A 12,047-nucleotide genomic window follows, 5' to 3' on the forward strand; every position below is an offset into this window, starting at 1 on the left:
TTTGCAAAATTCTTCAATATACCGGGTGTTAGTTAATATTCTATGTTTATTTCATTTAATTAATGTATGATATACTGAGCTAAGATTGTCGGTATTCGATCTGAAATTCATGGCATTGTTATGTTTTTTAATCTGTATCATTTCATGGACTCTTCCCTCGTTAATCAGTATTTTTGTGTTATCAAAATCAAAATTATGCAACTTCTTTTGCGCATGCTGTGCTAATGCTGTACCATTTTCGTTATTTTTTCTTAGGCTATACTTATGTTCGTATATTCTTTTTTTAGATCTTGTCCTGTTTGACCTATGTATGTGTTATCACAATTCAAACAGTCTATTTTGTAAATTACATTAGGCGTGTCTAACTTGTCAATCCTATGTTTAAATTTTGTGAAACATTAATTTGCTAAGGTGTTTTTAGTTTTTTCTGCTATGTTGATATTATGTGATTTGAATATATTTTTATTTTTGTGTTAATTTCCGGAATATATGGTAATGATATATACTTGATATCACCTTCTCTTCTTTTATTTATGTTTTTCCATTTAATGCTATGAATTACAGATCGGATACGGACAATCTTAGCTCAGTATATCATACATTAATTAAATGAAATAAACATATAATATTAACTAACACCCGGTATATTGAAGAATTTTGCAAACCAAAAATAATATTCTCGGAATTCAAAGAAAAATAGCTGAAAGTAAAAGAAATCAATATAAACAATATTTTATTCGTTTTGTGTCCAAACTGTACAAAATTAATACTCCAAATGTATGCCAAGGCTTAAAGCAGCAACAACGCTACACGTGTAAGTAAAAATATTTACTTAAGTATCTGAACAAAGAATTCTAGTCTCTTCTCAAATTTATTGTCCTGACTAGTCACCTGTCAGGCCTAATTAATTTTAGAATGTTTTAAAGTGTTGCAATTGTGATGTGTTTTAATGTGTGATTTGACGAATTTTTTTTTTAACTATGTTATTTTAGAAAAACTGATGATGGTGGAAAAATACACCGAAACGTATTTTAATTGATAAATAAAGACAATAAATGACTGAAACCCAGAAATTAATTTTGATTTGGAAGTAAAAGTAATGAAGAAAATCTAAAATCATTGAAAATATTGAACAAATGATTCAGAGAGACTTTTCAGTTTTTCGCAATTTTGAGCGGTTTAATGATAAATACTTAAGTCACATAAGTACACTTTAGAAATCTAAAAAAGATTAAGACAATTGTTCGTGGAATATACTTAAGGGCAGTTTTTTCGAAAAATATACATAGCACCAAAACTCGTCGTCTTTTGAACTACGAAAAATCATGCTTATTCAGCACCTATTTTTACAAAAATTCATATAAATTAAATGATTTATGGGCCAGAAAAAATTAAATACTGAAAAATTTTGACGGTTAATTTGAGGTTATGTCAAAGTATACAAAAGCTTTAGATTTTTGTAGTATATAAAAAAGCGCATACATTTTGTATACTAAGTAAGTACCTACCACACGATTTTTTTATATCTACTATTAGAGAAATGTCCAAATGTTTTTGTGGTACGTAAGTACAATGAATATGCAATTAGGTATATCCTTTCCATTTGGTTCCTCTGTTAATAAGATTAAATATGCCCGAAAGCATATATTCAATCAATTCTAAAAATTAAATAACATTTTATATTTGTAGAAAAATTCAACTTCGCGGGGGATGTCCGAATATTTTTGTGATCCACTGTATACTTATATAATTGTATTGCAATTGCTAGATTTGAAATAGATTTGCATTATGTTCCATTGTCACAAACTTACGTATATAAAGTGATATTGTTTAATGTGTATACAGTTATAACACTGTTCACACGAGAGTTTTTGCATCCAAAAATAGGTTAAGCAAGCAAGTATTAGACAGACGTTTTTGACTTGCTGTAGAATCATTTCCTACAAACAATTGAATTGTGTTTTTGTGCTTTTCAGAAGAGAACTTAGGTAGCTACCTGAGATAAAGCGTTAAGAAACCACACAGTTTGGCATTTGTATTGATAATAAGACCGTATGGTGTAAGTACCGTTACCGCGTATGGTATATGTGTTACCGACAATGTTCAAAATGACCATTCTGCAAACTGACCGACTCGCCGGTCACTTTGCAGAATCGCATATACTTTGGACAATCTGCAAATTGACTACAATATTTCAGGCAATTTGCAAAATGCCGTTCGCGTTAGTCAATGTGAGTGTCACATATACAACATATGTAACATTATACTTAATTTATCCCCAACATTAAAGTATGCAAGCATAAATCATTAGCTCCATAGCCGCGGAAGTTATTAAAATTTTTGTGCACTCACTAAATTATGCTATTAGTTTGTTTTCATTAACCACATTTACATAGGTATTTCCAGCCGCTCATTTCTCGAAAATTTTGAATCTGTCTTATGTCTTCATATTTAACCTTTGATTTTTCACTGAAAAATTTGTCCGCTATTCATTAAACGTTTTTCCATTTTAAACTAAATTATAAACCAGAATACCAAAAAAACGTCGTTTAAAAAAATGTTTTTCTTACACGACGCTAATAGGACGGGACATGTAGATATAATTGAACTAATAGGCAACATTTTTTGCACAAAACATGTTGTGTCAATGTGAAACAAACGAAAATATCAGATTGACAGATGATGAGAACACTCAGATTGACTTGACTCTCGCGTACGGCATTTTGCACATTGCCTGAAATTCCGTAGTCAACTTGCACATTGCCCAAAGTAGAAGCCACTCTGCAAAGTAAGTGCCTGGCGAGTTGGTCAGTTTGCAAAATCCAATTAATGCCTAAGCATTTTTCACATTGCCGGATTTCGTCCACTGCCGCTAACATATGAACTGCAATATTAGTTTAAAGTAAAGCTTCGGTCAGTAAATATAAATTAAATCGAAAAGCCACGCAAACAGCATAAGTACAATTGAAAAATCAGACAAAAACCGTCTAGTACAAAGAGTATCGGGAACAACAAAAGAAAAAGCTTACCTTGTTCATTAATCCACAAGATTGGCGTAAATAGGTAATCCTATCCAGTGAAAATTGATTAATCCAAGACACAATGAGAAACACACAATATCGATGGTCAAATATGAACAAACCCACGCGCGCTCACTTATAGTGTAAAACAAAAAATCACTTTAAATGAAGAAACAAAAATAACTCATAAACACCGCGACGTGGCACAGAAATAGCAGTTCCTAAAACACAATCCAATCCTGTTAGAATGACGCGGTATAATGTGCCAGTATTTTTAAAACTTTTCCTGAAAGCGAGGGCACAAATCCGCACCAAGACGAACTGAACTAGATCCAAAGTAAGCGCAGTAAATACTTCAACACTATTAAACCAAGAACTAATTAAACTTCATGGCTCCAGAGAAGCCTGCCGAAAAATTTCGATATTTTTACGACAATGAAAGAGACAAAGTGGTTTAAAGGCGCGGTTCGACGTAGCACGCACCGAGACAAACGACTCACACGAAAACTCGCACTGGAATGAGCGCTCGCGGGGAATTGAGAGGAGCGCAGGGGTCCGTTCGCCTGTGGTGGGGGCTTGCGGATGAGAAGGATGAGATGCGCTGATGACTGATCGTACAAAAATTCTCAAAACGTGGAATTTTTGTGACCTGAGAAAGTAGGTCCATCGATAAATCTGGGATTGGTTTTAATGATGTTAATCAGCTCCATATACAAGGTGTTTCATGATGAAGGGGCATTATTTTAACCACGCATTAGGTTCGAAATCAATCCTAGTTTGCTATATAGGGTGTCCCACCCGGAATCTTGAAAATTGGACAGTCTACCGAAGCTATTGGGGGCAAGCGATATAAAATATTTTGAAGATGGCCACACTTCCGGAAGTCGGAATCAACACTCTATACAGGGTGGTCATTTTCTCAATCTTTGTATGGGTAACTTCTGCATTTTTAAAGATAGAGCATCCGTTAAATGGGCAAAATTGGGCAGAATTCGATTGCCTATTCATTATTGTTTTCAAAATTTAGGTACCCGACTTGGTTCCTGAAATATTCTGAAAAGACAAAAAAACAACACTTTTTTAATTATAACATATTACGTAAACTGCTTAAATTAGAAAAAAAGTTAAAATTGCCCTTGGTAGAAAAAATAAACGTATGGTTTTTTAAATGGTAATCATAATTGGTTGTGGGCCTTTTAAAATCCTTATTTTTTTTTTAATTTAACGAACTGTTTGTATGTTTATTTCTTCTTTTAACTCTTTAAAACTTTTAACTTTTCTTTTAACTTTTTTAAATGTGTAGTAGGCTCTGGAAACTAAGAACTATATTATCATACAAAGTACAAAACAAAAATGAAAAAACTAATCGTTTAAATTAAATGTTCAAATTGACTTCCGTTTACGTCCAGGCACTTTTGGCATCTTCTAATAATTTCTACTGACACCTTTCTTATGATTTGTGGACGGATACTTCTTATTGCTGAACGTATTCTATTTACTAGCTCTTCAATATCATTGGGGTTTGTCATGTAGATCTTGTTTTTAAGGATACCCCACAGAAAATAATCCAGAGATGTTAAGTCCGGTGAACGTGCTGGCCACCGAATGGGTCCTGCATTAGCGCCCCATACACGGGCAGATTATCCGTACAGTTCAGATACGCAGATATTTGATTCTACAGATCAAGATCGGACGAATTAAATCTTTCCCTGTCCACTAATTGGCAATCCAACCAGGAAGATGTTGTTGTGAATATTCACATACAACTTGTGAGTTGTGTGGAGGTGCACCATCATGTTGAAAATATGTCAATTTTCGATACGGTGCTAACGGCAAACTATCCAACATGTCTTCAAATATTTTGTAAAAAGTGTAAATATCTTTTAGTATTTAAATTGTGATTATAAAAGAATGGACCAATAATTTTATCACTAAATTGCGAAATCAAACATTCACAGAAAAACACGTTGATCTGGCCTATTTTCAATTAGATGAGGATTTTCAATAGCCCAGTAAACATGATTGTGTGTGTTGAATATTCCGTTGTTAGTAAACCGAGATTCGTCAGTAAATAAAATAGCGAGTGGAAAGTTTGGATCTAATAGCGTTTTCTCCAGAAACCACCTAGCAAACTGAAGTATTCGTCTAGAATCCCCGAGATGCATAGTATTTGCAATGTGGTACTTGAAAGGCTTGAATTTATTTTGTTTTAGAATCAAACAAGATTTTTCCTTAGAATCATTACATTTACTAGCAGCTTCTCTGATTGATGAATTTGGATTAAAATCGGTGTAAGCTAAAACTCTTTCTTCATCTTGTTCTTTAAATTTAATCTTCCCCTTTGTTGGCTTTTTAAATGGTCCGTATTTTTTCAAGTTTTTATTAACTAATGAGATTTATTAACTCAAACTACTAAAACTTACAAACTTACTAAAAAGGTTGCTCTCGCGATGAACATAAATTATGCTGCCTAAGCAATGTGGCTTTGTGGTACACTGTGGTCCATAACATATATATGGCTGAACTTATATTGATAATATTAAAAGCATTTTGATTATAGTCTTATTCTAACACCACCATTTCTCAGTCTGGTCACCCTGCTGGTCCGACGTACACAAATCAAAAATTACGATTACTAATCGGACGTTGAAACTAGGAATCCAACTCGAATAATTCTAGTACATATTCGAGTATTCGAATATTCAAAAGCGAATAATTATGTGTAGTCATAACTCGAATATTCGAATACTCGAATACTCGAGTACTCGAATACTAGAATAATCGAATAGTCGAATACACGAATACACCAACATTATCAAACTCACAAGGTGCAAACATTAGGGCTCGGAATTTCTAAAAATCTGACATTCGAATATTCGTTTAGTGGTTTATTCGAATAGTAAAATTATTCGAATATACGAATCTCTACCCAATATTCGAATAATCGGGTATTCGAATATTCGAGTATTCGAATATTCGTTAGATATTCGAGTGTTCGTTTTCCGTTCACCGTTTTCCAAGAAAAAAAATCGTTGTCTCATATCATTTATGGCAATTAGCCACAACGGATAAAAAGGTGCCTTTGTCGGCACATTAATTGTAACACCGCGCAAAAGTTGATGACGCGATCACCAGAACACAGAGACGTAATTTTATATTCATTTGCAGGAGAGTAAGCCCTAAACGTTGTTTCAGCAGACAATTTTTTATAGTAACATTTAATCATTTTTACGCATTGTTCGACAGTTAGATGAATCAAATTTGATGATAGATTACGTTTAAATTTGACAGATATCAAATAGCAAGGTTTTACTTTCCCAAACCTTTAACTATTTTTCTGAATTCGGTCAAGTTTATATACCTATACTTATACTCAGTAACCACCCAGCTTTTTGATGGTTAAAAAACTGTCTACTACTTTTTGCTCCTTTTTGACCAAAATGAAATAAAACTGCTCCTTTGCTGTCACTATAAAAGTGCAATTCGTTAACTATACACTAGGATGTTTAAAAAAGACGCGGCCATATTTAAGGACCTGATTTCTTAGACCATTTTATGAGAAAAAGTTCCCACAAACATACGTTCGAAAGTGCACGTTTCCAAGATACAGAGGGTTAAAATTTGAGTTTAATTTTTGTTTTTTCCTTATATTTTTCTAAATAATGCCAATCATGTATAGTTGAAATTTGATATTTAGTGGTCTTTGAATTAGAAATTTTACATTTATTTTATATTCATTAATTTAGCTCTAACTTGTAGGGGCGCAATCAACATGACTTTTTAGAAGTAAACATTCAGCACTGTTACAGTGAAAAAAGTGGCTGCTAAATTTTTGACTAATCCTGCAGAATGCAAATAAATGTTCATTTTCAAAATATTAAATGTTTACTTATCATATGATCCGCTTTTAATTTAAAACATGTTAAAGAAATATCTGATTAAAAATCAATTTTGAGCAAAATTGAATATTCGCGGAAAGAAGGAAAACTTAGATTATTATGTTCTTATTCAGGGACGTACGCAAAGGAGACATATCGTCCAGCTTTTACATTTTGCTGGGGAAATTCCAACTGGGACTTGCAAGAAGAAGAAGTTGCAGAAGTCGAAAATGTCCAAGAGATTCCACAACAGCTTAGACCTGAGAACCCTACGACCGAAGTTTCAGAGCCACGCCGCTCCCGGAGGAACAGGAAAGCTCCTCAGCGTCTGGAAATCTAGATCAAGGGGAGGATAGTGTTGCGTCGCCACACAGATCGTAATAGATCACTTTTATCAATCGTTCTCATCGAACATTTAATTCATTGTATTACCATTAAAGGTGAAGGTAAAGCTCCATTTGAATCGGTAGAACAGTACTACAAAGTTTCAATTCTCTGACCAGTTATTGATATTATGTACGAGAAAATAGAGTCCAGACCTGAAGAAAATAACCTTGATATACTTAACTACTTAAGCAAAATTATAGGTGGATGATAGACATAGCCCGTCTACAGTACGCGTGCAAATATTACGATTTAGACAGTGAGGTTGTGTCTGAACTGAGATGTTTCTACAAAACGGAAGAATCAAGAACTAAAACTATTCAAGAAAAAGCTGACGTTTTTGAACAAAAACACTTTGAAAAGTATGTTCCCTATTCTTTTTGAAGTTTTTCATGTGTTTTTTTGCGATTCTAATAAACTGCATGTGAGAGGTTATTTTCGTGCTTACGACGGTTACAAACATACACCAGAAGCAAGATTGTCCTCGTTAGCCCTTTTTGGCTATTGAACGAGTGTTGTAATAAACATTTTCAAAGTTATTGATGCCTTTAATTCAAGTCAAAAAAGAACACTTCAATTTATGTAAAAAACTTTTAATATGTATGATTACAATTGAGTATAATATTTCTTTGCATAATGTTTACTTAATATGTATAATTATAATTAACTCGATATCTTGAGTTAATAACTCAAGTGATTATTACAAATTATTGTTTTAGTTAAAATTGCTATAAATTAAATTGCTGCAAAAATAGTCTGGAAAAACAAACTTAAAATCAAGTTTAAACATTTTTATGGAGGAGGCCCCTTTTCAGCTGAGTAGGTTCTGCCACATCAGTTTAAATCCTGAAATGACGCCCATGACTGTAGCGTTGCCTTTGTCAGCGGGTTCTTCTCTACTTAAGCTGCTTGGTGGCGGTTTCACTCTCCGTTAGTGGTGGGCAAGTCGGGTCATTTCAAAGATCCGGATCTTCTTAAAGATTCGGATCCCAAGTCGGGTCTCGGGTCAACGGATCCAGAACAATAGAGCTTCATTACGAATCGATGGGCCAATCAGTGGTGGTTACAGGGGGGTGCACGCAAGGGGTGTGCGCCGCCCCTCCCGCCCTGAGCATATACTTTTCATTATTTAAGATGCAATTTAATATGGTTTCCTTTGTTGTTTACTTTAAATACTATTTATTATTGTTTCTATGGGTGTTTGTCGTTTTTAAGTGCAATAAAAAACCCCCCTCACTCAAAAAACTCCGAGATTCGCCACTGGGGTAAATCAATATGAAATGCGTTATAATAAGTTTGTTTCTTCTTAACAAAATTTAAACTACTTCATTACGCAAGTGTTTTTTTGCTTTGTTTTTTAAATATTTATCTTTCCTCATCTAAACATACCTATTTATATGAGTAATTTCTCAAAAACATCGATAATTACATTTTGCTGCGTTTTACTTTCATATTTATTTTTTATAATAGTTAAGATTGTATTTCAATAGAAGAACAAATCACAGGTCAGGCTTGGACGTAATTAATTGCTTCTATCAAAATAATACGTTGTATTCTAAGTTATAATATACCTGATTACAAAAATGTTATAGAAAACTTAAATACATAGTTAAAAAAGGTACTTGCATTATAAAAAATGACAGAAAGTAAATACAAGTTTAATCCTTGTTTTAATTTTATTTTCATAATTTTTACCGTGCACACCATTTATTGTAAATAAATATTTCTTCATAATTAACGTTTTAATTTCTAAAAGCAAAAAATAGTAATTTTAGGTACAAGAGCAACGATCGTTTGTAAAAGAGATTTATTGCAATGTTGAATAGTTTAAACATAATGATTACTAAAACTGAAAAATATACGTTAAACTATAGTACTTTATATGTCTTTATTTAGAACTGCACAATATAAATGAGACATATTTTCCTTACGTTATCCGGAATGGAATGCAGAAGATCCGTCGGGACTTAAGGTTCTACATGGTTCTGGACCCGTTGAGCCGAGATCCGGATCCGAAACACGGCTCTTTTGACCCGACAGAACACAGAACAATAGCTCGGGTTTCGGGTACGAATCTCGGCTCGGATCTACTCGGTCGCGACTGATTCGACAACCGGGTTTGCCAATATTCATGACCCGTATGTAAGCTTTCAAGAATAAATGTAAAGTAGCCATATTTTTCATTTTATTAAATTTAATTCACTTAAGTTTTTGTAAGTTTTGAAATAATAAGTTAACTAAAATGTATTACAGTTACACGCTGCTTTATTTTTAGGCATATAAAAGATCCGTTAAGATCCGAGACTCGTATTTGGAAAATTTCAAGATCCGGATCCGACGGGTCTTTTCAAAGATCCGGATTCCTGAGTCGGGTCAGATCCGACCCGTCCATCACTACTCTGTAGGATTTGGGTGGTTTTCAGACGTATTTCTCTAACTGTCTCGGTGCTCGAGATAATTTCCTCTATTGGTATCGTTCTTGGGCTAATAGCAAAGTTTCCTCCTTTCGCTACAGATTCGACAGATTGATCCGTTAATGTATGACTGCTCAGATTCACTACAGTTTGCGCTGGGTTCAGGCTTGATGTGGCTTGGGTTGTGCCTTAAAATTTGGCTTCCAATTTCTCAAATTTCTGCTGTTGCCTCTTCGTGGCTCTGTCCAGTTATGCTTGCATGGTGTTGTGGGAAATGCCATCGATCTTATTCCAGTTAGCGTGATGGCGACTGTCTCCCAGTTTGTAAAAGAGATTAGACGTTCGCTGCCTGTTGCTGCCAGTTTACTTCTCACCACAAAATATCCCTCCATACCCAGCAGGTATGTTCTGGGCTTCTCACGTTGTGGATCCTTTCCCTTAATAATAACTTTTCGGTCCTGCGCTGTGCTTGCGTGGTCTTAAGGGTTCTTTTGCGCTTCAGGAAGCCGGGATGATGTTAGAATCGCTGCACTGGCTCGGGAAAGCGAGTAATGATAGGAGTTCTGCCTTCCGTTTGCGCATATTATTTAACCGGTTGTATAAATTATATTATTATAATTAAATATTAATTATGTTTCCTCCCCGTAGAGCTTGAAACTAGTCGGTATTTCGGGTTAGGCTGTCGTAAAATGGAATTTCGTCCTGAGGTTTCGCAAGCACGAGTTGTTTGTTTTTTATACAATAAAATTATTTGCGAAATCTTGCCTTTTCATTGCCGGACCCTGTATTTCTTTCATTCTCCACGAAATATAACACTTAAGAATTTACTCCTCTTGATTCTAAATCACCCTGTATATAGATTAGTTGAATAATTTCAAAATCAACTTGAAAAAAGGACGTGAACCTTATACATTTTTGATAAGAGATGAGAGCGTCCAAACTCTTACATCCAGATAGCTCTTAATTGACAGACAAAAAAACTTTAGCAACGGTACATTTTGAGCTTTGCTTGTTAGCATTTGATGGGGAGTATGGGGAGAGAAATAAATGTAGCAAATACACATCAGACATACTAGTAACAAATAATAAAGGCCCCGTCTACCCTACAATCCATCTCAATTTGCCACATTTTTACTCCAAAAAGTTGCAGTATTTTTTGTAGAGAATTCACTATAAATAGTCTCACGTGCTGGTTGTAGGCCCATAAACAATCAATCTTTTTATCAATTACCAGAAGCAAATAAACCGGTCTAATTTCAACCAGTGACTTCCGCTTAAAGTACTTTAGGAATAAGAATAATTATAACACTGGTTGGTGATTTATTAGGAAAAGCTCCAGTTGTCAGTAAAATATTTGCAATGTTGAAAGAATAGTTTAATTTTTAATTAGTCGTCGCTTATACAGGGCTATTCAGATTATACCACAATGAAGATAGCGGTTAAACTATTTAATTTTTAAAAACTGTTATTCTAAAGATAAATGGAAAACCGAGGGGCACATTTTACAATTATTCTCTAATGTACAGGAGGTCCTAATTATTCAAGCCAAGATTACATTTTTTTAGTGAAATATTGTCTGTATTATATTAGTAGTATATTGAAGTGTCTACGATCAAAGTAAATGCTAGTTCTATTAAGGTTTATCTTAGTTAGGGTTTATGAGATATTTGGAGTTTTCTAAAAATGAAGACTTTTTTTAAGTTTAAATTCTTAATACAAATTAGTAAATTTGGACTAAAGCATTCAGGGTGTCCCAAAATTGTGTCTGTTTTTCCACCATACCAGCAAAACATAAAGATTTTCTCAAAATCTTGTTTAAGCAATATTTGTACGTTTTCAATGGTGTAACATTAAATTAAATGATATGCTCTGGATTTTATGGTAAACACTTTATTCAATACCATAATATAATATTTTACAACATGTTAAACATGAACTCTAAACAGGGCTTGAAGCACTGGCCTCGAGTACTAAATTGATAAGTTGGACCTGTGTGTCTAGCATCAGATAAAATTCTTCACATTACCTAGTTTATATTTAAGTTTTTTTAAAGATTTTTTATAAATTCCCTGTAATTACCGCTATTTCTTACTTCCAGAAGTAGTTCATTAAATGATGCCCGCATTATTGGATTGTTCAAACCTTTAATTACTCCTTACCCGTGTTTGATAAATGTTATTCTGTGCACTTGTTGGATGTACTTCACTAATAAACATAGATTGAATGTTAGTTTTATTGATCCAATTTACATTGATCAGACCCTGCAATTTATCTTATTTTATTTTTATATAACAAAGTATCGAATGATTCTGAACTTGTCATTTTATTTAACTTATATAATATTTTCAGAA

The 12,047-nt window shown here is 33.7% G+C and overlaps 1 protein-coding gene across 1 annotated transcript in view; it reads right to left on the bottom strand.

The window, feature by feature from the left end:
* The window catches only part of LOC109541408, a 270,314-nt gene extending 266,777 nt beyond the window's left edge, over positions 1 to 3,537 (bottom strand). The window contains exon 1 of the mRNA XM_048670269.1: positions 3,030 to 3,537. The gene's annotated coding sequence lies outside the window, so the exon portion shown is untranslated. The remainder of the gene's footprint in view (positions 1 to 3,029) is intronic.
* Between the last annotated feature and the right edge of the window lie 8,510 nt (positions 3,538 to 12,047).

Source organism: Dendroctonus ponderosae, unplaced genomic scaffold (genome assembly GCF_020466585.1).
Source record: "Dendroctonus ponderosae isolate FM_Combo_2020 unplaced genomic scaffold, Dpon_F_20191213v2 Dpon_F_20191213_1, whole genome shotgun sequence".
In the NCBI taxonomy this organism is placed as follows: Eukaryota; Metazoa; Arthropoda; class Insecta; order Coleoptera; family Curculionidae; genus Dendroctonus; species Dendroctonus ponderosae.